Source organism: Macaca fascicularis, chromosome 8 (genome assembly GCF_037993035.2).
Source record: "Macaca fascicularis isolate 582-1 chromosome 8, T2T-MFA8v1.1".
Classification (NCBI taxonomy): domain Eukaryota; kingdom Metazoa; phylum Chordata; class Mammalia; order Primates; family Cercopithecidae; genus Macaca; species Macaca fascicularis.
The window spans coordinates 74325158-74352270 of NC_088382.1; the positions used below are offsets into that span (position 1 = coordinate 74325158).

General features: G+C 41.5%; 1 long non-coding RNA gene across 2 annotated transcripts; it reads left to right on the plus strand.

The window, feature by feature from the left end:
• The first annotated feature begins 11655 nt into the window (after positions 1 to 11655).
• Positions 11656 to 17174, plus strand: LOC102130409 (uncharacterized). Of its 2 annotated transcripts, XR_010577324.1 has the most exons (5): positions 11656 to 11900; positions 13073 to 15819; positions 16399 to 16573; positions 16778 to 16829; positions 17014 to 17174. It is a non-coding gene; the product is annotated as an uncharacterized lncRNA (long non-coding RNA). The 2 variants fall into 2 exon arrangements; XR_010577319.1 differs by lacking the exon at positions 13073 to 15819.
• The last annotated feature ends 9939 nt before the right edge of the window (positions 17175 to 27113 follow it).

Consider the following 27113-nt stretch of genomic DNA (forward strand, 5'->3'; position numbering starts at 1 on the left):
CTAGTATTTATATTTTGATTTTTCTACTTTATATTATTTATCATTCTCAAGGTGTTCTGCCAGTATTAATAAACTTTCATGATTTTCCTTAAAGTGAGGATTACTATTCTCATAAGAAAACTAAAACATAATCATATTCAATATACTAGATGTATACCCATATTTAGAAAACTTCATAGAATATGTTAGATGTTATTAACATACTCTCATTTTTCCTTTCTTTGAGAATTAACACTAAGTATTAGGCATTCGATAAGTAGAATAGTGAGTTAAGAGTTTTAAAGAGTTAATTATGCTACTAAATGATGCTTAACCTCAGTAAAGAACTAGCTCAAGGCCTCGAAGTTTCAGACTCATGATTTAATTGGCTAAATTATGTGTTAGGAAGTGAAATAGGGTAGCAAAAAAGCTTTCTTAAAATAAATATTGAAAAACTGGAAAAAGAAGAAAAAAGAATCATTACATCCCAAAATTAAATCTCTGAAAAGTAAAATTGCTACTGCCTTTGCCCAATTTCTCTGTTTCACAGTTTAATGCAACATAAAATTCCAATTCATGTATGTGTGTGTGTGTGTGTGTGTGTGTGTGTGTGTATGTTTGGCTTCAAGCCCATGAGCTCATACACCCATGTGAATAAAAGGCAACCCAAGTTAATGTCCTGGTGAAGGCATTGCAGGAAAACTGAACGGTTTGAGCCAAAGAACAGAGAGAGCTTTTGGATAGGAATGTTTGAAAAAGCATAAGGCATCTGCCCAATGACAGAAGTAGAAAATAACTGCCGAGAGGAGAGTATAGAGAAAAATGAGTCTGGGAAGATACATGGTGATTAAATACCTACTTCTGTCATGAGTGATTATGAGAAAAATAAATCATGTGAGATATTTGTGTTGAAGAAAAATACAGATTTTAGAGAAAAACTTATTTAAATTCTAGTCTTAATTCCAAAATTTGTTAGCTGTGTGACCCTAGCCAGGTTATATAACCCTCCAAAGCTTCAGCATTCTCATTTGTAAAATAAAGAAAAATTAATACCTATCTTATAGGGCTGAGGTGAGAATATATGAAATAATGTGTCTGTGATAGAGCCTGGTAGAGCATTTTCACATAGAGTATACCCAACCAAATGCCAGTTCTTTTTTCTTCCCATCATCCCTTGGTCTTATTTAAAGATCAGTGAACACACCAGACAATTTTCCTTGCAACCCAGCAATTCTACTATCTCCCAGGCAATTCAGACTTTTTAGTTCCCCCTAATTCCTTGATCCATCTATAGAAGTAAATTTTCAAACAATAGGCATTGTAAAACTCCATGATTATTCGTCCTACTAGGTTTGACTTGTTTTAATGTTCTGAAAAGTCCTTGATAACCATTTTTAGAGTTATGTTTGCATCCCAACTCTAAATTAGAGCCATTCTGTTATCTCAACAACTATATTTACCATTATCTGTTCTCTCTCTCTCTCCACACACACTCATACACACACAAATGCAAACTTGCACAGACACACACACACACACATGCCACACACTAGAAGGGGATGAGGACACAATTGACATAGAATTATCCAGAAAGAGCGATCCCATTCTCTGTCTTCCAGATCCAGAACTTCTAAAATCAGGAGAATTCTTCCTCAATCTTTGAGACTCTTGTTCCTGAGCAGTCCCAGAGATAGGTCTCAGATCACTAACCCTTAGGTTACTCTAAGCCCACCCTAGAAGAAAATCATACTTACAATGTGGTCTTCTCCATGCCTCTGGCCAGATCACCAAACTCCACAAAGTGAGTCTCGTACTCAATAAGTACATTAGTCAACAAACAAACAAACAAACAAACAAAACAGAACTTCAAGCCCCTCACCTGACTAGTTTTAAAGCATAATTTACAGAGAAAGCAAATCAACAGCATAGTGCATCTGCCCACTGGGCTGATTCAATGCCACTGCAGTCTGAGAAGAGAAGGAAGAGAAGAGAAGGAAAAAGAAGAGAAATAAAAAAGAGAAGAAAGAAGAAGAGAGAAAGATGAGGAGGTACAGGAGGGAATGGGAAAGCTTGATCATGAAGCTTATATTCTTCACAACTGGAATTATTAGGATTGATGCTAGCAAACCCAGGATTGCACCAAAGCATGAAATTGGCATTACTCTACCACTTTGGAGAAACTGTGGCTCTGCTTCTGAGGGCAAGGGCTTTCACAAAGGCCCCAGGAACCTGTCATGTCAAGCTTAGCAGCCTTTCCGATCAGGCCTCACAGCCCCACTCTCAACTCTTCCCAGGTGGCACTGGAATGACTTGCCCTGGCTGGGCTCTGTGGTGATGCACATGCACAAACAAACCTGTTTATCTTTAGGTCTCAGAAGACCAATAAGCCACCCTGGGATAAAAAGTAGTTGAGATAGAATGGGGTCTCAGATGGCTGGTTTTACAAAAGCTGCCTTTCATAAGAAACTGCAGTATCCAGAAAATCTCTTAGGATATTCATAAACTTAAGTTATAAATAGTTATGAATAAGTTACTTAAACTTCAGTTAACTGTGGTCTTCAGAAAACTGGAGTTTGATTAAAGCTAGTTGCAATGCAATGTAATTATATATTTTCATGGATAAGTATTTTTTTTCTTTCCCCATAGCTAAGACCTTTTCCCCTCTAATGTCTTTTTCTTACAAAATATGTTCAAGTGAATGTTCCTGTTTTTAGGGTTTTAATTTTAAATATGGTCTTCATGCATCTGCAATGCACATGTAACTACTGGGTAATAAAACATCGTGCACATCCATAAAACATAACATTATGTTGCTGCAGACTAGCATGAACTCCAAAGTGCCAGTCCTGATGTGAAACCGGAGTCATTCTCCTGCCTCTTAATACCCTTTTCATCAGGTACAGAACAAATGATTTTTACCAGAGCTTAATTTTCATAGGATCTCTTGGGCACCTTGAGTGGAAAGACAGAAGAACTATCGAGAAAGAAAAGGTTGGTAAATGAATCCTTTCCTGGCACAAGGAGACTGGTTCAATATTATTAGCATTACCACCCAAACTCTACTTGATCCATAGACTCTATTGCCTAACTCCCTCCTCTCCAACACCCCTGCTCCCATTAGTATTTCCCAAAAAGCAATAAAACACATAAGGGGCACTAAAAGAGTTCAAGCACATTGAGCTACATTTTATTCCATAAAAACACAAGAAAAAAAAATAAACAAAAATACCTTAATTCTTTGCCATAATCTCAACACAGCTAGTTTCTTACAGTATTTCTAAACAGCTTCCTTAAGTGAAAGAGAAGCTCGTGTCAACCTAAAACACTCAATCACTGATTACCAAGATTAAAAATCCAAATAGAGATGTGTTTTATTGTGTATATTTTATGTTTTAGGCGTTTCTAAAACTTAACCTTCATTTTAAAAAAAAGCTACCATATTGGCAGTACCGAATACTTCCTTTTCAACTTATAACCAACATCCAGAAACCTCTGGGATTTAAATAGTTTAACACACACACACACACACACACACACACACACACATATCTTTGGAGCTTTTGTGAAATTGCCTAGAATACTCTGCTTTGTCACAAGTGGTTATATAAGCAGATAGGCTTTCTGGGTGAAAAACTGATGTCTAAGCCAAAATGGATTTCACAACATATGTACCAAAATGCAATTAGTTAAAGGAAATATTGAACTAAGAAGAACTATAGGAAATAATTTTGAGGGAAAAGTTTCATTCAGAAGTTTGATTTTCTTTTGTTTCCAAAAACTGAGACTTTTTATTATGGTAGATACAGAAATACATTAGGGGAGTTTAAATGCAATGTTTGTTAAACCTAATGAAAATTTTTCATTAAATATTACTTTTAGTATACTCATGAAGTATTTAAATGGAAGAATCAAATAAATGTATACCATGTGAGGTTCTAGTTTTCTAAATATAACTTTGAGTCTCTAGTGAGCTGAAAGTTTATAAATAAATAAGTGCCAGGCTGAGTCGCTCCACAGAAGTCTTAGATCTATACAACTAACCAGAATTCTCTGGCAATAGGCAGATCACAGGGGGCAAGTCAAATTTCTATCAGTTTCTTTTTACCTTCATTCCATCATGAAAAACACTAGTTTACTTTTAGACAAGACAGAAAGTAGTATGTATTAAGGCAACATTCAGCAGAGTTTACATTTATACTTCATAATAACCTATTGCTACTGTATTTTGTCAGATCATGTTCATATAAATTCAAACTGAATTTGACAAATTCTGTCAAGAGGGAAAAAAGGTCTGAATTATATGTATCTGCCAGGAAGAAACATAAATGCAAAAACTGAAATGTTTCCAGATAAATTCCCCAGACTATATATACTTTTCATTTTGTAATCATATGTTTTCTAATCTAAACTTCATTTGGATAAAGATGCACAAGTTTAGCAAGATATTTGTTTCCTTTTGTAGTGGAGATTTATTAAAATGTGTCTTTAAAAAAAAAAAGAATAAATCTGTCCAGGTGGCTTTTTTAAGGTAAAAAAATAAAAAGAAATCCAGAATATACATGACTTGCATACTTATTAAGTAATCTTTGTGATGTGCTAAATCTGTCGTAAAATTTTTAGGTTTTTGTTAGGGATGTAAGTATTTTCTTTAAAAATACAAGTATGTATGTATTGTCCCAGAAAAAAAGTACTTGGGAATAACAATGATTTCATAAAGATATACTAAATTTAACAAATATTGCTTCCATGGTAAATAATATCAACAAATAACATTTCTCTATTTTAAACATTTGCTGAATATGATGTTTATGTATTATTCTTTCTCCTTTGACAATGTGGAAGGTATTCCAATTTCCATACAAATTTACTGGAATATTCAAGGAAATGTTACAATGTTATTTACTTAGTTTCTTAGCAAAAGAAAAAGAGAGAGAGAGAGAGAGAGAAGCAGCAGAAGAGGAGGAGAAGGAAGAAAAAGAAAGTATTTAGAGTCTTTAAATGTGTTGAAATGGTGTGCTATGCAATGATATATGTACACATTCAATGTATTATATATTATTTTTAAAACTTTTCTATGTGTATTTGATAAAACTTACTCATAGATAATCTGTGAAAGACAAGTCCCATTTAGTAGGTACCTTTAGTTTACAAATAAACATGTATATACAAATGAAATATTGCCTCCTTTAAGCAAATTAGGAAGTCAACCAAAACAGCAAAAGGAAAAACATGACGTAAAATTGTCATGTCCCCCAAATGAATTTGTTGAATGAATACATTGTGTGTATCCACACCCTAAATTCTTTTCTGAAACAGTAGAGCTTTCCATAGCAAATATGTCTTTTAAAGCATAATCTTGTGAAACAGTGCATTTTAGGTGACACACAGGTATGTATTAAACAGATAACAACTTGTTTTCCGATTAATCTTACTTGTTCATTTGGGAAACAATTCATAGAAGAAATATTCATTGTTCTTATGCATAAACTTTAAAAATAATTTACCACAATTGGCCAAATTATTTTCAAAGTATAAACAGAAAGATAAGAATACCAAACTTTCCCCTGCTCACATTTGAGAGTTTGTCAGTAGTCAACTCCAAGGTCTTTAATCCCAGGCTTTAAATAATTCAGATAACACTTGATTACTTCATTGCAAGAACCCTTGAGCTCTGCAAAATCTGAGTAACACAATATTTTCCACATTTAAAAAAAGGCCAATCTTAAATAGTAGGCATCAGACCAAAGTATGCAACTGGTTTTTGCATTGACTACATAAACTCTGGTAAATATCAGTGTAGTTTGCTACCAAGTAATTCTGCATTCTTGCTTTCATTACCAAGCCCTCTAGTTCTACAGCTTAATTTGCTCAACTCAGAATCCCCCATCCATACATTTTCTGGGTTTAAAAGCTTCTTTGAATCATAACAAGTGAAATGGTTAGTTATGTAACTCAGAAATCCAAAAGTGTACACAAACGAAATTTTAAACTTAAAAGAATACTGTTTTGACATTCATTCCTATTTCTTTAGGAAAATCATTGTTTTATATCTTTTGACAACCAAGATTCAATATTTGCTGCCTCTGTTACTTGTAAACATCAGCCATTACAAAAGAGCTTTGCTCACTTGGCTAAATTACAACCTGAGTAATGTGAAACAGACAGAATAACCAAGAAATATTGGCTTCCAACCCCAAATCAAAAAGCGACAAAATTTTGCCATCAAAAATGTCTAGCTGAGTTCTAAATGGATTAAACTCATCCATAAAACTGACGTATGTAGCACTTCACTTTGATGTATAGTAGGGTCCTTATATGTCTGAGCTTGTGTTCATAATTATCATGTAACCAGATAAATAAAAGACACAAAAATTAGGTTACAAACATCAAATAAGCTCTGTAAAAATTACCAAAGTTGAGCAAAGAACCCACTGACTTTAGTGGTATGGAACATTTTTAATCATTTTCTTCTCTCTAACTAAACTCATCACATCCTTTCCCCTCAATCCTTGTCTGAGCATAGGAATAATCAGTTCCTCTTCACTCTAGCAAGCAAGTTTAGTCTTTTCATATATCTGGCCTGAAACAACATGAAGCAGAAAATCTACAGATTGCATTCAGTATCACCAATAAGTACCGGATTTGACTACTGCTCATACCATTTGGAAACCAGTCCTCACATGACGACTGGCCTGACACCTCATCCATCAGCAGGGTGCCCAGAGCAGAGTTGGACAGTCTTCCTTGCTCCATCTCCAGAGGGCAGGCCCAGTTGGGAAACAGGATTCTCTTCCAATAGCAATTAGATCTTTAAGATCAGGCCTCAGCAATATGACCTAAAGCCATCCTTTCTTGCAACAAAGTCTCCAGCATCTTCAGAGGAAGAGACCGGGAGTGAGGCAAATGAGGAGAAATCCAGGTCTCCGTGGCCTGATTAGAAACTTTGTTGTGTCAAATAAACTTTGGCCACTGGAGGAAAGTACCCCATGGTTGCTCTGGCTTTAGAAAGATCTGTCCAGGGCTTCTCAATCTTCTTTTCACCCCTCTCTCTCTCACTCTCTCTCTCTCTCTCTCTCCCCTCTTCTCTTGTTTCAAAAGGGGCCTCTGGTCAGCGCTGATTAATAAGTGTTTTTTGTTGTGAAGTGTTGAATAATAGAGGATGGCCGGTGACCCAGTAAGGACTAAACCTTGCGCTGGTTTATTGTGGCAAGCTGAGAAAGGGGCTTTAGGCCCGGGACCCCAGGCACTGACCCGCACACATCCCGCGGATCGCCTATTCATTCGCACAGCCCTCCAGTCGCCCAGGCTCCCATTGTTTGCTGAGCAACAATGGAGATTTCGCAGGGAAAGTAAAGCTCTTTTCAGATTCCTCTCTGATGTTTTGCATTTAGGGAAACACCGACGTCCACTTTTTCCCCCGACATTTTCCCTCCCGGCATTTAAAGCTGTTCGTTTTCGGGGAAACTTGTGTGAGTTTGGCGCTTGATCGACCAACACCAGTGTTAGGAGGAAGCGAGACGGGTAGAAAAAGGATAGCCCCAGAGATTTCCTTTTTTCTTCTTCTTCTTCTTCTTCTTCTTTTTTTTTTTTTTTAATTCATTTAGAGGACGGGAGCTGCCTCTAGGGAGAAAGGGGAAGGGGGGAGGGGAGAAGAAGAAAAAGGAAGGAGCGCGTTTCTTCGCCAGCGTTGCCGGGGTGGCGCGGGCTTCGCGGCCAAGGGACAGTCGGCCCGGCCCGCAGCTACTCGCGGCCGGCTGGGAAGTGGCGGGTCCGGCTAGTCCGCAGGCGGGCAGAGCGCGCCGTCGCTGCCAGTGTCCCCCTTTCACCTTCCTCCCCCGAGCCTTTCCCTGCTCCTCCGCTCCCCGAGCCCTGGGCGGCCCCGCAGACACCAGCGCCTCTACCCTGCGCTCCCGGGCGGACGCAGCCGGGCAAGATCGCGGCGCGAATGGTCGCCGAGGCCCTGCCTGCCAGGGCCGCATCTCAGTCCGGAGACTTACTTATGCTTTGCTTTCCTGCACCTGGCCCGGGGCAAGCTTTCTAATTTGTGCCTCGGCCCGAGGAGCCGCCTTCAGCAGGACTGGCTTGGGGCAGGGGGTGCCGGTGGGGGCAGCAGGGCGAGGCGGGGTCGCGGGGAGACAACCAGGCCTGCTTGGGCCTGGGCCGCTCCAGCCGCTTCGCCTTGGCAGGTACCTTGCTCCGGGACCACCCGAACCGACCTACAGCTCCCGAGGAAACAGTTGCCTCGGGCTTAGGGGTCTTTACTTCCCCCCAACGCATGCAAGCGTGGGTCGCCAGCCCAGCAGGTCTGGCGTGGAGGCCGGAGAAGGGTGGGGAGCTGGCTGTGCCCTTGGGCAGACCACTGCAAATCGGTTAGTGTTTTGCGCACCTGGGGGAGGCGAAGGGCGCCGGCTTGCGGGGCCCGGGCCGCAAGTATTGAGAGGGGGCGCCTCGTGGGACAGTGCGAGGCCGCCCTCCCAGGCAGGCCTTGTCCACGCCCTGTGGCCGCCCAGACCCGCTGCGCTTTGGCTCGGCGTCCCTACGCGCCTCCACCTTCTCCAGGTGCACGCCTGGGCGCGGAGCTAGGCTGAGCCCCCAGCTAGGGGCGTGGAGCGAGGGGCGAGGGCGTGGACGTGGGCGCCGCGCAGGCCGCGGAGACTGGTGGGCGGCGGGAAGCGTGCACTGCGCCTGCCCGTTCGGTCCCAGCCCGCCGCCCAGAGCTCTCCGACCAAGCCTTGACAGCTCTCAGAGCAGCGAGAGGAAGAAGAAGAGGAGGAAGGACACAAAGAGGAGGAGGCGGCGGCAGGCGGCGAACTGAAGGCAGCTCAGGGGGAGGAGGCTCATTGTCCGGTCCCCCCAGTCCAATTGATATGCTAATCCCTTTTCTGATGCCATAACAAAGAACACCTTTGCACTTTTAAAAGACTTTTGTGCCCTGGCTACAGAAGTTTATTATCCACTAATTAGCAACAACTTCTGGCAATGAGTTGGGTTACATTTTCATAAGTTCCAGGCCTGAGCGACGAGGTGCGCAGGGCAGGAGGAGGTTTGAGAGCAGGGCAAACCCGAAACTTGACGCTAGAAAGGAATCACCCGCTCACTTTCCTAGGCATAGGGCGCCAGGCGGGGATCGAAAGCGAAAAGTGTCTGGAAAAAGGTTCTTAAGGCTGGGGGTGGGGTGAGGTGGGGTGGAGTTGAGCGATTTGGGCCCAGGGTGGCCGGTGACCTTATTGGACCCGAGTCTGTGATCCCCATCCCGAGAGCTGCGCGGAGGCGGCGGCTGTGGCTGCCGTGCAGGTGTTACGGCCCAGCCATCTGTTTGAGGTGGGGGGAGTGAAAGTCTTGGACTAATGTTGGGGTGCTCGCCTGTGATCTCTCTCAAGTTTTCCTTTGAGGCCTCGACTGAGAATAAGCCGCTGGCGAGGGAGAGGCCCATTCGTGGGAAGCGCGCCCACCGCTTGAGTTCTTTCCTAAGGCCTCCCCAATAACAAGGTTGAAATTCTAAGGCCCTTGAAGATGAGGCAAAACTAGCATTGTCAGAATCGGGGGAGAGGGGAGGATGCTGGGTAAAGTGCCCACCCGGGGTGGTCTGAAGTCGTCACCCCACAGAGCAGATTCTGCTGCTAACCAGAGCAGAGAGCCGCACCTTCCCAGCGGCTGACCCAGTGCGCGCGGCGGGACCCAGTGCGCACCGCGTGACTTTGCCTCCCCTAGGCTCAGCAAGTCGTTGACGATCTTTTGCAGTCCCGCATCCCAGGTCAATAAACTGGAAACGGATAGAATGAGAATCATGGATGGGAGATAAAGGGCAGCGGGGTGATGCGCATTTCTTGTAGTGCCTCCTAAAAACCGTGGTCTCTCGCCGCTAATAAAAACACCCTTGCGGTGAGGCCTTTGGTCTGGGCTCAACCGCAGAGATGTTTTGTCTTAGGTAATTGGAGCCCCCAACCCCAACACCTTGGGATTATATTATACACACACTTATATTATTTCTGTATTTTTTAAAATTCTTCTTTCATTTTTGGTTTTCTGCTTTTTGCAAACGACCCCGTTGGAAATATTGTTGGATATTTCAAGCAGATGTCAGGTGGGTGTTGGCGGCCTGTGCGTCCTCCTGCAGTAGCAGCAACAGCCAAGTACGGTTTGATAAATGCTCAAGGTGAAATGTGGCCTTACTCAAAACCCCAGGGCGATTTAGGGTAGAAGAGCGAATATTCAGAGGCGGGAAGTGGTGAGTTATATTGTTACATTCCCTTTCGATGAAACTAAATGCGGTTATCTGCGGTCCTAACCTCTCTCGCATCCGAGTGCAATGTTTCTGAACAAGCGCTGTGAGAACTGGAAAATGGGAGGGGGTGAGGGAGCCCACTGACGACTTAACGGAATGTTACTGAAGAAAATACAAAGATAACCGAGATATTCATGATATTACATCTCATGATCTTCCAGACAAGCGTCTCTCCTGAAACAGAAAATATTCCCAAATTTCTCCCCAGCAGTGGCCTTGAGTGGAGTGAGGGAGGAGGTGGATGGTGAGTGTAGAGAAGAGAAGGTCTCTCTCTGTTGTCACCCTCGGCCCCCTTCATTGAGGAGGAACAATGGCCAGGCCTGGAGTTCTTCCTGAAAGAGAAACTGCAGGAAGGCAGAGTTGCTCTTTGTACCCCAGCCCCTTTAGAGGAGGGGGAGTCATACATAGGATCCCCCTGACCATTGGGCGGTGTCCGGGAGATCAGAACCCCTCAGATACTCTGGGAGCTAAAAAGGCGCCGGCCTTGTCCTCCCAGAAGGCCTACGCAGCCGCTGAAAGAAACCCAAGCAAAACCCAGCGACCTCAAAATTCGCCAGGGGATAAGGGGGAGAGGAAAACCACTCACTCTCACATGCCCTGTCAGTCCCCCCACGCCACCATCCCAATGTCTGATCAGGCTTGATTCTGCTGACGTGTGTATTTCAGATTAAGGATGTATTTATTTATTTATTTATTAATCCTTCAGATCTTCCCACCCCATAAAAGAGACTTAATTCCTTTCCAGGGCGACGGGTTGATAAAAAGACTCCATTTTAAAGCAATGGGGGATCATATGACTGTGACCTTGACGTGCGAAAGGGGGGAGGGGCAGGTAGTTTGGGGCCCAGACCTTAGGCTTCTGCAATTCTGGGGCGTTCTAGGCTCTTGATAAGAACATCAACAAGAGGGATTTATTTTCAAAGGTTACCATTAGCAGTTCATTCACTAAAGTTGAGAATTCGGTATTTTTATATTACGTGAAATACATGATTTAATTATACTCCAAAAACAAATTAAGGACAGGCCTTCTACACAAATTGGAGGCAGCTAAATGCTCTTTTGTGCCTGCAGCCCTCGGGTTGTTAAAGAGGCTGCTGATGCATGAGAAGTAAGTGACTGATTTAACTCATTGGGATGCAGGAAGCGACCTGCCCTCTTTTGAAAAAAAGCAAGAGAGAGAGAGAAAGAGAGAGAGTTCGAGCTTGAGAAGAGAGAGGGAGGGGAGAGGAGAGGAGGGAGAAGGAAATGACAGAGGGGGGGGCAGAGACAGAGAGAGAGAGAGAGAGAGAGAGAGAGAGAGAGAGAAAGGAGAGAGAGAACGCAGAGGGAGGGAGGCAGGGAGGGAGACCAAACCCCCGCTTTACTGCGTTGAAAGCTTCTGAATTTCAAGCAGAAAGTAGAAGGAGCTCCAAAGGCAGTGAGCATCTTTCCTTGGGCTGCGTGTGCCGAGCGTAGACAATGAAAATCTCCATCCCCCTCCCCCATTCCCACTAGGTTACAAGATTCTTGTTTTCGTTCCTTCTCACCGGTGGAAAATGTGTAAAATCAAAGATGTAGAGGTGTGTAGTGATTTTTTCAAAAGCCAACTAACCCACCGCACGGGCTGCGACGCGGATTACCCGAGCGCACGCCGGCTGTAAGTACCATCCTTTCCTGCTGTAGCCGGGCTCTGCGTCCCGGGCTGGGCTGGGAGTGTTCGCTTTGTGAGTCGGGTTGTTGCTTGTGTTTTGGTTCACAGGGGCTTCTTCGAAGCTTGCACTTTTCGCATGTGAGCGGGAGAAGCATTTCGCCAGTTGTGGGCGTGCAGAACACGATCCTGGTTGACTTTGATGCGGTGACTTGGGGTGGCGGGCGGGGGGCGGCGGGAGGCGCTGAGTGGAGGAGTTCCCGCGTCGCAAGCATCCTTGAGAGCAGCCGGCTCAGCTCGGGGCTGTAAGGTTGGTTCCTGGCAATGGATGGAAATCAGGTCACAGAGATCCCTAAGCTCGCCGGGCTCCCAGACGCACTTGGGGGACAGAATGGAATTGGAAGGAGGGATCTGAAGAGGAGGAGGGGTACCCGTGTTCCCCCATCCCGGGCCTAGAATGGAGCCCCGGCCAGCCGCGGGTCGGGCCCCTCGGTTTTCAGGACTTATTCTTGCCGAGGTTGGCTCGCACGCCAGCATCGCGCCTTCGGTGCGTCTTTTATCTCCATCTCAAATAAGGGATCTTCTTGGGACCAGGACTGAATGAAGGTGGGAGAGAGGGTGTGTCTCACGGCGCCCAGGAGGGAGAAATTGTGGTTCTGAGAAGGTATTTTTTGGCCTCTTGAAAATGTGCAAGAATTCCGCGGGCCCAGGCTTTCTTTGTGTGGCGGGCAGCGCCAAGCGCTTTGTGCTTCACAAGGAGAAAATGGCGAGTCCTATTGTGTTTAGGCCATTTTCTTCCGGTACCAGAATTTTCCCAAGTTCGAAATACTTCTTCAGAAAGTAGCCTTCTCACGCCCAGGAAAGTGTGAATCGCTGAGGCTCGGCCCCATGGCCTGGCGTGGGTGCCGACCTCAGTTTAAAACCAAGGGCCTGTTTTCTTACCGTTGGGATACTTGTATCAAAGCACAGATATGACGGGTTTGTGCTGATCGGTGTCCTCCAAAGATCAACAGCGGCTCTTGGGGTTTGGGAAAATAAGTGTCTATTTAAATATGCATATATACATACATATATAAAACATATTTTTCCTGATAATGTGAAGGAGAAAATAAAAAACGAAAGACAATTACATTTTTGAAAGAGGCAATATTTCTTTCCCTTTCTCCTTTCTCCCCCTCAAGGAAACCCCAAGAGATGTTAAATGTTACTCTGCCGGGTCAGTCTTTTGTTTTTTAAACTGAAGATGAAATGCTATTTTGGATGGAAGAATTATTCCTCATCTTAGCCACTGGAACATATGCTTTGCTAGAAAAAAAAATGTAAGGCGTTAGAGATGGATTTAGTTTAATGCTCTTAGCCTGTGTGTGTGTGTGTGTGCTATCTATATGCCTCTATATAGCGATGTAAATATGGAGAGAGAAATGATTGAAAAGGTTGTTTGGCTTTTGCCCCTGAATTTGTCATTTTTGTAATTTTCCCGCACTTGTTAAACCATATGTAAAAGTGGAAAAGGATGCCTATACAAGAATGTCTATGTCTCTTTTGAAAACCGCCAAAAGAATATTGCAGGTTGAAAGATATTATTTCCTATTTACTACAATTATTTGGATCTTTCAATGGAGTGGTGGTTTTGTCAACTCAAAAATAATGAAATGCAAACTTTCCCTATCTGCTTCCTGTACCTTCAATTTGGTGGCAAATATAGAAAAATGAAAACAACTGGGATGGGGAAGAGAACTTAAAGCCTATAGCGTTTCCCCCTTTTGATATCATTTTAAAATGCTAGGGAGTCTAATTTGTGCAGAAGCGTTGTGACTTTCATTTTTCAAAAGGTAACACTAGCATATCCTTTCATGTGGATCAAGACCATGGACAGCGAACTAATATTAAATCACTGAGCAAAAAGGACTCTAATAAAATGTTGAGACCTGAGTGGAAGTTTACATTCAAAACATGTTAGAAGTCAAACATAATCTTTTTGGTCTTTAAAAGGAATTTTAGACTGGTAAAATGTGGCATTTCAAACTTATTCTACCAAGTTTCAAAGAAACAATGATTATGTGTTCAGTTTTTATCCTGCCTTGAATAGTATATATTATTTATCCAATTAAAATAAGATAAAGCCCACCTTTTGGTACTGGTACATATAAAATTTAAATCTATCATTTATAGATGTAGAATGTTTTTCATAAGGCCTTGAAACAGAATGGGGATAGAGAAATTTTACTATTTCAGACTGGCATTGGCTGAATGACACTACAGAAAATTAAATTGATTTTTATCAGTGACTGAATTTCTAAATGCATAAAATTGGGAAAATTAAATGCCACTTTGATAGACAGGAATAATATGAATGGAGATATAATCCAGCTATTCCTTTTACCCCTGTGTAGGCATTGTACTCTATAACTGACAGTGCAATGTTGTGAGCAAGCATTTATTTTTTTTCCAAGAAAGTCACAGATTTTTTCATATATACTGCTTAGATTTGGGGCACAGGATTGGTTCAGTGTGGCTCTGTGCTGGAGATCAGCTTATTTTGTTTTATACATTGTTTGAATAGTCTTTACTCCTTTACAGAATTAAAATTCATTTAAAACAATTTCATTTATGGATTACATAACTTATTCAAAATTGCTCATTTAAATTTCCAGTTTGATGTGTCTTTTGGCTTATTTCATAACCTGACTTTAGTGTGACCTGTAAAGGCCTGGAAAATCATATAAAGCAAAAACAGAATGCAGGTTAGAAAAATTAAAATAGTTTATAATTAAGTTAAAATTACGTCAATTTAAAAGGACCTTGGAGTTTATAAATAAAGTAATTTTTGATCTTTATTCATCAGCTTTGGCTATAAAATGAAACTGCAGTTCTTTGAATGTGCAGGTTGCTAGAATTAGATGCTACATATATTTTGAACACACACACTTATTTTAATATTTTATTTTTAGACAACGTATTCAAAGTACTTGAGAAGAATATGCAATGACATTTTTTCCATGTCCTAATCAGGACCATGGTGAGGTCCCCGTGGTTTACCTAGTGGTGGTCCAGGGCTCTGGTTGGGACGCTGAGTTATGTTGGCAAAGAGTCATTGTTTTGAAAGGCACATTCGTCCGGCATGGCATTCGTGATAAGATTAAGCATAAACCTAAACCTTGGCCTGGGGGGAAGGAAGGCTGCGGGGTTGAGAAGAGGAGATGCAGATTAGCTCTGCTTTTGCTGCTTGCGCACGTAATTAAGAGGCGGTCCCTCAGCTGGAGCGTGGGCTCTGTCCGGCCTAAGGTGCTTATTTTCCTGTTACTTGGCCAACCAAGTGTGAGTGAACAGGAGCCCGAGAGCTTAAATGCGGGATCTAGATAAGGTGTCGACGAGTTGTGGGCGCTTGTCTCCATGTTAGGGAGAGGCAACTGAGAACGGTGACTTTGGCTTGTTTTGAGAGAGCTTGGGTTTTGACAGCAGGACGGCGAAGGGAGCGCTTGGAGAGGCTGGAAGCTCGACGTCTTAGGGAGCTGCCTACGGGCACTGGGTTGACGCCAAGGGGTTGTCGGCAAGGGCAGGGCTCTTGCCCTCTGCTGTACCCAGGCTCTGCAATTGGGGGCTGCAAGCCTTCTGCGGCTCTTTGGTTTCAAGGACACAGCGAGCTGCTCAGGACTTTGGGAGCCAACATCTGTCTGACTGGTGACGTCAGCAGCCCGTGTAATCCTCTTGTGCTGAAGGCAGATGCCTTATTTGTTTGGCTGGAGCGAGCCATTAATCCCTAATTCTGGATCAGCAAGCGAGGGGGAAAGACCGGACTGCTCCGACCCACCCCCTCCCTACCCCCACCTCCCACCTTAAAGCACCTTATACCACGGAAGCCTCTCAGCCTCTTCTTTCCTCTGCGAACGCGCTGAGCAGCGATTGAAAACGTTTTGGTCCTCTCCAGGTTTGAGCAGGGCTAGCAGGTCTCACTCTGGATTTCTAGGGCTATGGGTGCATGTAATTCTTTCTCTCATCGATCCTTTCGATTTTCTTGCCGTTCTTGCAGTTTGCAGGGTCCTAAACCAAGAGGGGTGGAGACTGGAGAGTGCGGGTCTGGCGTGTGGTCTAAGGGAGGGGGTGAGGCTGGGGAAAGGGGGTGCAGAATGCGGGAACGGCTGGAACTGCACAGAAGGACCATCTGCGGGCGCGTTTTCACGGCTCCAGCTCCCGAAATCGTTTCTCTGGACTCGGAGGTGTCCGCAGCGCGTGCACCCTCTTTGGGACTTCCGCAGACCGGACCTACGCTCACAGTCACCGCACCACTCCCCTCCCCCCGGCCTGCGGGCCCCGCACTCCGTGGGCTCAGGATCCCCTCCGCGTCCCCTGAAGCCTGGGGACGGAGGTCGCGACCGGCCGACTGGGGTCCTGTCCTCTCGTCACCTTGTGTCCCTCGCGTGCTCCCTCCCGCCTCGTGTCCCTGCTCCCCACCCTCCCCCTCCTCTCTCCCACCTCCCTAACACTGCGCTTTGATTCTGTTTTTCAGGGGCGCATTCTGGGGTCTCTGCGCAAGACCAGCTCTCAGCTCTCTCTCCTTTCCTCGGACTCTGGAGCGGGAGCGGGCCTTTCCCTCGGGCCGACCACGCCGTAGGGGACGCCATGAAAAGAGCCGTCGCGCCCGCTGCCTCCTGCCCGCTGCGCAGAGGGCTCCGCCCGTAGAGGTCAACTTCCCTCACCCTTTCCTCTCTCCTGCTCGCCCTCCCTCCGCTCGGCCCAGGCGCTTCCAGCCGCAGACTCTGGCCACAGGCTGAGGAGTGCGAGTCGGCTGCGCTGCCGAGAGCCGAATCGCCCTTCCGGGCCCAGACCCGAGTTCCGCGCTCCCGGGCAGTGGGAAAGCTTTAGTGAGCAGCCTTTTCTCTCCGCAGCAAACTCGTAGCCAGACCAGATGGGCCGCCCAGCTCTCTCGGGACTAGGCAGGTGCGGTTGAGTTAATTTTTCCGCATTACAAAGAAAGATGACCCAGCCCGCCCTCGGACTCTCTTTTCCCAAAATCTCCCAACCAAACCCGCGGTAACGTTATCAGAGGACACAGAGACCAGGCATATCTGTGTGTTTATCTTACAGGCACACAGGCATGTTTGTTTTCTCTTTTATGTGCTAGATTTCATCCCTGACAGCAGAAAATGATTGGCAACGATTCTGACGGAGAACATGCAATGGCGTGGTCCTTAAAAACCTGCCATTCCTTACAAGCGCCTTAGAAAGGATTCAGGGCGGACCAACTGGGTTAATTGCATTCAGTAAAATAACACTATTACAAAATTAGATCTGTACCAGAGGGGTAATTAACTTGGATCCACGCCGTCATTTGAAAACTAGATTTATAGGCGTATGTATGTTTTTAGGCGTGTGCTGTAAATGGCATGGAGATATATGCATATGCATACGCAGACACACGCACTCGTCTACACTTCCACGGAACAGACTAATTAACAGTGGCTCTGGCAGATGTGTCAGAGATGAGCAGAGACAGGAGCTGGGCTTATGAGTTATGACTCTGGGAGTAGAGACTCAGAGCCGGGGGCGGGGGGGCGGGGGGATGGGCAGGGAGAGAAGAGTGGTAGTCGCAGTGGGTCTGATACTTTCCGGATCAAGATCAGAGGCTCTGCCCTCCGTGTTCACAGCGGACCTTGATTTAATGTCATACAATTAAGGCACGCGGTGAATGCCAAGAGCGGAGCCTACGGCTGCACTTGAAAGACACCAAAGCATCTCAGGGTCAGAAAGGGGAAAAGGCAATTGCAAGGAATTTAGGGGGTGGTAGGATGAACCCATCACTTGCCGCATAAATGTCCCCCTACCCCCACCCCGGACTGATTCTCGAAGCAAACTAGTGTTCGAAAGGGAAAGGCTCTTACTTTTCCATTAGAGCCGCGGAAATCCGCAGGCAAATCTCCGAGGAGAATTTTAGGGAAGCTTCATTGACAGCTGTCAGGAGAGCAGTAGTTCCCTTCCGTGCAAATATTCCAGAGAGTTAAAGCATTTAGAAAGCACTGGTTCTTTTAAGAACGGAGTGTGATTGTCTGCAGTCCTGGGCCAAGCTGGGAAAACAAAACGGAAGAGAGACGTGTAACATTTAACAGGGTCCTGACCACACTGCGCAAGAAACCGCAAATGAAAGGTCCAAACTTTGGAAAGATCTGAAGAACACCTGCCGCCCGCATTTCCCCTTGACTTCTCCCTTTCTCTTCCCAATCTCGAGGCGTCCATGCTTGGCTTTAAAAGGCCAAGATAACTCTCTTGTTTTGGCATTGTCGTAATGTCCAAATCGGCCAAAGGAGTGGGATAAGGGGAAAGGATCAGGTCAGAAACTTTAGAAGGACTAGGTAAATTAATTTATTTGGAAGCCAGTGAGGTGGACTATGTTGAGGTAGTAGTTCCACACCACGACTTTGGAGCCAAAGAAAAGCCCAGGCCGAAAAAGCAAGCCTTGATGTCTTTGTTCTGCCTTGGCCTGCAGGGGCTGGGAACAAAGGACAGGGGCTAAGAGGATGCACCAAAGTAGCCGCGCCCTCCTTGCCTGGCGCTGTCCGCGGTGCTGACCGTGACCCTTTTCTCTCTCTGTAATCAAACTGGAAAAGCAATAGGACCGTCCGGTCCCTACTCAAAAGAAGAGTAAGATATTAGGTAATTTGAAAAATGACATTTAAAAAGAGAGAAAGGCCACATACAGCAAAACAATATTTTACTGAAATCGTTCGCTCAAGCTGTTGCTACCCTTGCCTGATACTTTTTGGTCTTCACGTAGGATTGCACACATACATTCAGTATACGTATATGGGGAAACAATTTCCACTTTAGGCTGAAACGTAAATCCTTCAGTGAGCAGGATTGCAAGAAGGAAATTGAGGAGAATGAAGGCTTTATTATTATCCTTTTCTTTCTTAAGTCATCTTCCTTAAAACAGAAACATAAGGTTGTCAGCCGCGGATTTTAGTGCTGACTTGGTCACCAAAGGGACATGCAATGGACTCAAATGTGGGCCTCGAGGCTTAACTAGAAAGGGGTGGGTCGGGGACCCACCAGGTGAAACAGGGCAGGAACCCACGCAGGCTGCCACTTTCGTTCAGGTTTGGTAACTGGGCAGCCTTAGTAGACGGGTACAGATGGCTGAGCTCTGCAGACCGCTCCGGTGCGCAGGAGCCTGCTCGGCTCATCCTTGCCGGCGGGAGGCACTGGAGGGCCAGGAGGCCTGAAACCCGCACTGCGGAAAAACCGACCACAGCCGCATCCTCATAGCTCCCGCGACAGAAAGAGGCAGGGCAGTTTACTAAATCCTATGCAATGAAAATTCGCCTTAGGACTCGAAGGTTGGATGGGTCAGTATTGATATATTTTTTAAAAATCTAAATTTCTTAGCATATTTCATCGTTCTTAGATATTGAAAATATTAATACCAACAATACAAATTTAAATTCCCTAAGTAATGAATCAAAATGGCAAGGGAGAGAGAGAGACGGAAAATCTACTAATTCGTAGCCAGCCTGGCTGGCTATTTCTTAAAAGAAATTTCTATACGTTTGCTTAAGTTTGTCTATAAATTCACAAATATAAAAGCTGTTAAAATTAGTAACAGACAAAATAATTCAGGTTGGACAATAGCGGCAGCAACACCGATTTTGATCCAGGTATAACAATGGGCCATGCATTGACAATGATCTAAAAGATATGTGTTCATTCAGTTTTTTTTTTTTTTTTTACACGGGACATAAATATATCTTAAAATTCATGAAATAAAGTGGCCAGGTGCAGTATCCTCAGAGAGCTGCCTTCTCACCCCGTGCCTCAGGACGGATTTTATTTGTCCTCAAATTTTAGAACTCTGCAAGTCAGGTCTTTCACATTCATCTATTACTTTGGTTTATATTTAATTTTATCCAATTTGGGAGTGGGTAGGTAAAGCACACTGGAAAATAGGGGCTGCTCGAATTACAAAATTAAAGGGTTGGGAATATTCCTCTTGTGCCAATTAAAAGCAGTCGTTGGAAGCGGAAATGAATTTAAAGCATTACACGTTATCATGGCGGCCTTGCTTTCCTTCCAGTATTCATCCAATTGCGCTGATCTCCTGCATCCACATCTTGCGTAATCCGCAAAGCTGGTCCAGGGCTGCAAAATCGTCCTGCCTGATTCCGTTAGAGTTCATACTACCTCACAGGAGCAAACCTAATCCCCTCAGCCTAATTCTACCTGTTTAGGAAAATCTAAACTCGTCCTTCAGAAGGCTTGATCAGTTTAAAATTACTTTCTAAATAGAAATGAAATACGTGATATGAGAGAGGTTAAAATACTGCTTAAAAAGGGAAACAATGTAGTAATTCGGTTGCCTAGATGAAACCGAATGGCTATTGATCTGTGATGTTTCTAGATTTTTAAAACTATGTACTTTCTATTTCTTTGGAAAATAATCATCCAGTTTGATGCCCATTACAAATTTTCCTGCTATGAAAGAAATTCTATGTGCGGCAGTTTTGCAATAAAACAACCCAGGCTTCGCAATTGGAGAACTTCGGTGCGGCGTGCCGTGGGAGTCCTTTGACAATCTCAACTTTCATCTAGGTCTGAAATTAAAGCTTCTCGGAATAATTTAGGAACAGCTTGACCCGTTGAGACACTCAAGGACAACCCTCCAGGGAAATAGTATATTTCCTTCCTGGGAACAAGATGCTAGCGCGGTGCACCGGGAGGTATCCGGTGTCAACAATGCCAGAACGCCCTCTGCTGCCTCAAAGAGGTAGGACATCAGTTACAAAAGCCAGATGGCACAGTGGCAATAAGCGGAGGAAACATTAAGCTCTTAGAAACGTTTATCTGTGAAATGTAAAAGCGCTCATCACATTCTACTTTTGAAAGGGCCACCTGATTTTGATTTTGAGCACTCCTTGGATGCTATCTTCTATTCTGGAGGATAATGAAAAATCCGTGTTTTGAAATTTTCAGATTATTTCTGTAGTTATATTTCTCCACCCTTTCTCGAATTTTATATGGAAATACGAAGTTGCAAGTCGAAGTGAAAAACCTTTGTGTAAACAGGTGAGTGGAGAAGACGACCTGACTTCTCTAGATAACTAAGATCTAATAAAGAGAGAAATCTTAATTAAAATAAAGATACCGAGCACATGTTGTTGCATTAGTTTAAAAAGATAATAATAAAAAGAAATTAAGTCTCGATGTAAATAATTGTTTTGTTGTTTTGTTTCAGTGATTAATCCAAATTTTGACCAGGCTTTAAGTTTTGAAATAAGAAAGTGAATTATTTTAAAGAAGAAGAAAAATTTGCTTCATTTTAATGTGTACACTATTTTTGCCCTTAAAACCTTTACAATATACTTATACACACACACTCAGCTTGCAAACCCTCCTTTAGAAAATAACCCACTCTGAGTAGAAGTAATCAGATATGGTAGCAGCATGGGCAAAGTCAGAAGAAACGTTATTTGCATTAAAAATGAGTTTTTCAGTATGGAAAATCAATTACCAAATGAAACAGAGATTTTTGTTAAAGGTTCAAACCTTTTTAAATTTTTATGTTATAGGGTTTATATTGATTAAAATAAATGTACGTTTGTAGTTATTCAACATTATGAATTTCAAGATTGCTGCCTATTTTGAAACACACACCTTTGCCATGAAGTCTGTTGTTGCATATATCAATGCTGATGTAATAAAATGCTTCTATTAACTATGTGGTTGTTAAATAAATCTTGTAAAAATAAAGTTCTGTTTATTTTATGGTGTCAGAACAAAATAGCTATTTTTTTTATTTTATGCTGTCAGAACAAAATAGCTATTTTAAATCACTTATTTTAATCTTAGCTTTTAAATGAAAATGCCTATGAGAATATTAAGCTCTAAGATTGTTGAGGATACTAAGATAAAATTAAAAATTGTATGATTTTATAATTTGCTATAATTAAAAAATCTTGCATTGATTAAATGTTAAATCAGGTTAAATATTTGACCAATGTGTCAAGTTCCATATAAATACGGGTACATTTGTCTTCTGAAAGCTATTTCTCCAAAGAATGCACTTACAAATTTATGGCATAATAAGTGAAAAAATGCTAGAACTTTTATGTTTTTATTTTAAGCATCCTTTTAAAAATTAAAAATATTATTTTTTTCTTTTACTTAATTTAAATTTCTTCCTAAATAAATGCACATTTTATCCAGGAGAAAATAAATAGTGACATAAATTTGCTATACTTCTTATAGTTATTATAATCAGTTTAAAAACAGCTTCTAGGTAAATAAAATATATAATAAAATGTAAATTTAAAATGTAAATAAAATGCAGCAAATTCGTGGGTGGAAGACATGAACATGACTTTTTTCTATTTTAAAAACTATTTGATGTATTCTAAATATATGAAAAAGAAAAAGAAAAGAAAAACAGAAGAGAACCAACTAAAAGAGCTTCCCATATGTCCAATAGATGCTGCCCAAAGTAAAACCATGCTCTAATATTTGTTATTCAAATTTGCATGTAAAGGTTTTTAACCTCCCTTTATTTTATATTTCTACAGGGTAACATATTGTAACGGAAACACTCCTCCTAGTTTATTCTGGCTATGAAAAAACCTATAGAAACATTCATTTCCATAGGAGTAATATTTATCTAAACAGTATATTTAGAAAAAGCACTAATAGAACACAAGCAACTAATTACTGATGCTTTTAAGGAGTAACTGCAACAATAATTGTGCACTGTCTCAGATGAAATCAATATAGAATTTAATATTTGTAGACCACAAAAAAGCCCTAATGGTGAACCTCAGATTAGAAAGAACAGGCTTTAGCACACTGTGTATCTTTGTAGTATTCAGACTCAGCTGTCATTACAATTTCCATCAGCTGCTGTTAAGTAACTAACATACTATAGAAATATGGGTAGGAATTGAAAATAAAATGCTTTAAGAAGGAATAAAATTGGGATGTCAAGAAATCAAAAGTGATTGTCTTTAAGATAGAAAGTTAGTAGTTACAAACTGCAGGGAAAATATTTATATTGATGAGCAAATCTCCAGGAAAGTAAAAAAGTTCAGATGTTGGATACTACTAAGGCAAAATAGAGTGAAATGGGAAGAAACTAAGTCTTTGAGACACATGTAGAAAGAATGAAGAAGACTCTTGACTTCAATTTTGTTTTTAATTTTCCAGTAGAAGATATTTATGCAGAGAAACCTTAAGGAATTTTTCGTTGTCATATGTCACAATTTTGATCTTGTTGAATTAAGAAAGACAGGGAAAAGTTGAAAAACAAATAAGCAAAATATGAATTTACTATTGAACTCTTATGGGTTTGCAACACCGAATTGTGTTTTTCCTTTCCTACTTGTTGGACAAGTACTTTTTAATCATTAAAATAAGGAAAATATTGAAAATATAATTGTATACATGGTATGGTTGTCTCCCCTTAGCTTTGGCTCGCTTTCTGTGGTTTTAGTTACCCGCAGTCAACTGTGGTCTGAAAATATTAAATGGAAAATTCCAGAAATAGACTATTCTAAGTTTTAAATTTCGTGCTGTTTTGAGCAGCATAATAAAATCTCGCACCGCCCTACTTCATCCCACCCAGGATGTGAATCACCCTTTGTCCAGCATCTCCATGCTATATGTAGCTACCCCTTAGTCACTTAGTAGCCATCTTTATGATCACATCTACTGTTGCAGTAATATCACACAGCATCACTTATGTTCAAGCAACACTTGTTTTGCTTAAAATGACTGCAAAACTCAAAAGTAGTGATGCTGGGAATTCAGATACGCCAAAGAGAAGCCATAGGTACATCCTTTAAGATAAAAGGTGAAAGTTCTCAAATTAATAAGGAAAGAAAAAATATTGCATACTGAGGTTGCTAAGATCTAATGTAAGAATGGATCATCTATTCCTAAATTTGTAAAGAATGAAAGGTAAATTTATGCTAGTTTTGTTGTCTCACTTCAAACTGTAAATGTTACAGCCACAGTACATAAGTGCTACTTAAAATGCAAAAGGCACTAAATTTGCTGTTGGAAGACATGAGCAGAAATGTGTTCCGATTGATGACAATCAGATTCAGTGCTATCCGCAATTTCAGGCATCCACTAGGGGTCATGGAATGCATCCTCTGCAGAGAAGTGGGGACTACTGTCTAAATAATAGAATGAATATAACATAGCATATTCTGGGTGAAATATCTTTCTTCTGATAATTTGTTTGAACAGAAAACAGTGACAAGTGAAAAAGAAACTTGGTTCAGGAGAGTGTTTCTTACTGATTTGAATGTTCTAAGTAGTAGTGACAATGTACTTACATTGGCAGGATTCTTAACTTGAAGTCAGTCACAGTGCTTCTCAGGAATTCCCTATACTCAGTGTTAACTGTGAAGAGTGGGAGTTCCAGGCTAAAATGATAAGGACTATGTACCTCAGGCAAGGTCAATTTAAAGGTTACAAAGTTTGGATTGCTATGAAAACATTAAATACAGAAAGGTGTTCCCTTGCCCAGAGCTATGTAGTGCCAGTTTTCCAAATCAGAGGAACTTCTCTCTTCCCTGGACATTCTTGACCTGATTCTACTCTCTCGATTCCCAGAATTCAGGTATAATAGTTATGTTTTTTCATTGTCCTGATGATGTCAGATAAATAGAGATTGGTTACAAGTACTCCAAGGATGCATTCTTCAATATGTGATTTTTGCAACCTGGTATATTTAAAGAAAGGGGCTTTGATTCTATGACAGGGTTATTTTTGTCTACCTCTTCAACTCAGAAAGCACAGATACTTAAAAATGCCCACTAAGCATCAGGAAGTTGTGTTAGTTGGATGAGGGAAGGAGGGGTGTGGTGTGTGTGTATATAAATACATGTATGTGGAAAGGAATATCTATATTATAGTTAACATTTAAAACATGGTTGTGACAAAAAATAAAACCAACTGTAGCTATGGCTTGGACCTATCTCTTTTGCAGTTATCTTCCTATTAGTAGATAATCTACTTGGTGAAATTGCATGGTACAAGAGGATTATTAATAAAGAATCATTTAAAAAATGGCTAGTTCATTCAGAGTATTTTACATACTCCTGCTGTTGTTATTGCAATAACATTCCAAAGTAATTTTCTAAATCCATGAATGCTCTTTCAATGAATATAATTTTTCTACATTATCTTCCTACCTCTCTTTCTCTCTGCTTTTATTATCTTAATCGATAATGAAACCCAGTAAGGTAAGTGATTATTTAGACCAATAACATGGAACATACCAATCACTCTTAAATATAGGACCCAAACTTATACCACAGAATTGTGTGTGTGTGTGTGTGTGTGTGTATGGACTTGAATTGATTTTTATTTTAAATTCCACTTCTTTGCATGGTAGACAACTTCTCTTAGATTTCCAAAGATAAAAACATAGATTCATTCATTCATTTATTCACTGTTTGAGTGCTTAGTAGGTGTCAGGCTCTGTTCTTTGTGTTAAATATTCAATGGTGAATGAAATTCATGTGATTTCTATTCTTATGGAGCTTACTCTTTCTCAGTGTTAAATTTTCTACTCTCCTGAACTTACTTTCTATAATTCATGTCTTTTTATCTTTAAGTGCTTCCATGTCACTAATAAGAGTTTTCCTCATGAGAAGAACAGATTTGTATTTTGCTATTCTGGGATAAACAAGACCAATATCTTTACATTTTTCTTGCAGATCCACATCCTTATCTCTTTGGAAACAATGAATGCTTTTTGCTATTCTCTTTCAAATTTAAAGTTCAATTGAGTAAAATATTAATATATGCTGATGTAATGTTGACTATAAAGTATTAACTCCTGTCTCGATTGTGGTTTATTAGTCATGCTTGAATTTTGTGTTTATTGATTATAAACATTTACTTTAATTTTCTCATAGATTTTGATTTCAAATGTAATTTTTGCCACATAAAGGCCCATTCAAACTCTGTAATTTGGTCCTTATCCTTAATGTACACATTCTAATAAGCTGTAGCTTTGTCCTTGTTATATTTTTAATGTTTGTTTACTTTCTTTTATTTTAATGAGTGATTTTTTCCAATTATCAAGATTCTTTTCAATTTACCATCATATTTTTCTATAGGACCTGAAATTTAACTAACTTAGATCAATGAAATCATCGATTGGTTTTATTGGATTGATTAGTTGTACACAACAAATCTAATTTAGTTCTTAAACTGGTCCTAATAACTAGACTCACTTCTTCACAACCTCATTATTTCAAATGGTTAAAATAAACATTAAATCAACTGAACACTCAAAAGCCTATCCCAAAATATGCCCACAGATGTAATTTCAAGTTCTTTTTTAATTCATTTCATTAGCTGTGAAGGTTTTAGAGATTTATGTTTTTACAAAAACAGTTTTAAATATCTCCCTCATTTATTGCTCATGACTGTTGGTCACCATCTTAGCCAAGTCTTTGAAAGTGGCTAGATGACTCTGTCAGACTTCATTAGGCAATGACAGGTGTCATGTGTGCCAAAGAAGTTAAATATCTTTCCTGTAAGTTTTGATTACTTAACTTATCAAAAGCTCTGAGGGTGAGGGCTTCTCTAGCTTTGCAATGTAATTGGTGTAATATACAAATAATGTACTAACATTAGAGGCTGGAGATGTATAGACCAAATTTGACTTTAATTTACTGAGTAATTTGGATTACTTTATTCCTTTCACTAGATTTTAATTCTATGTGAATTCAATTAGTGACTTTCCATAATGTGCATTAAGAATCACCTGGGGGAGCCAGTTTATAAATTTAGGTTTTCAGGTCCTATTCAGCAGGTCTCAACACATTTAAACAAGCATCCCAGCTGGTTTGGATGCAATTGATATACATTTGGAGAAACTTGGACCAGCTCTCTAAGCATTTTCTAGCTCTAAACATTTTGGCTTTAAAGTAAAGAAAATTAGTAATTCAAAGATAGTGAATCAGCGATAGGCAGCCCCATAAAGAATTGGTATTTTGGAGAAGTCTTAGTTACAACATACAGAATGTGTAACTCCATATTCTCAAAGAGGTCAATGTCAAGATAGGGTTAAGCATACATTCAGTTTATTAGGAAAAATGCCTATGTGAGAAAAAACGGGATGAAGCAGAATAATCTAGGAGAGTAGTCAGACTGCAATGCAGAGTCTGATCTCTAATGAAAGAGACAGGCAGCGAAGGTGTGGTCTGAGGGTCTTAGGCTAAC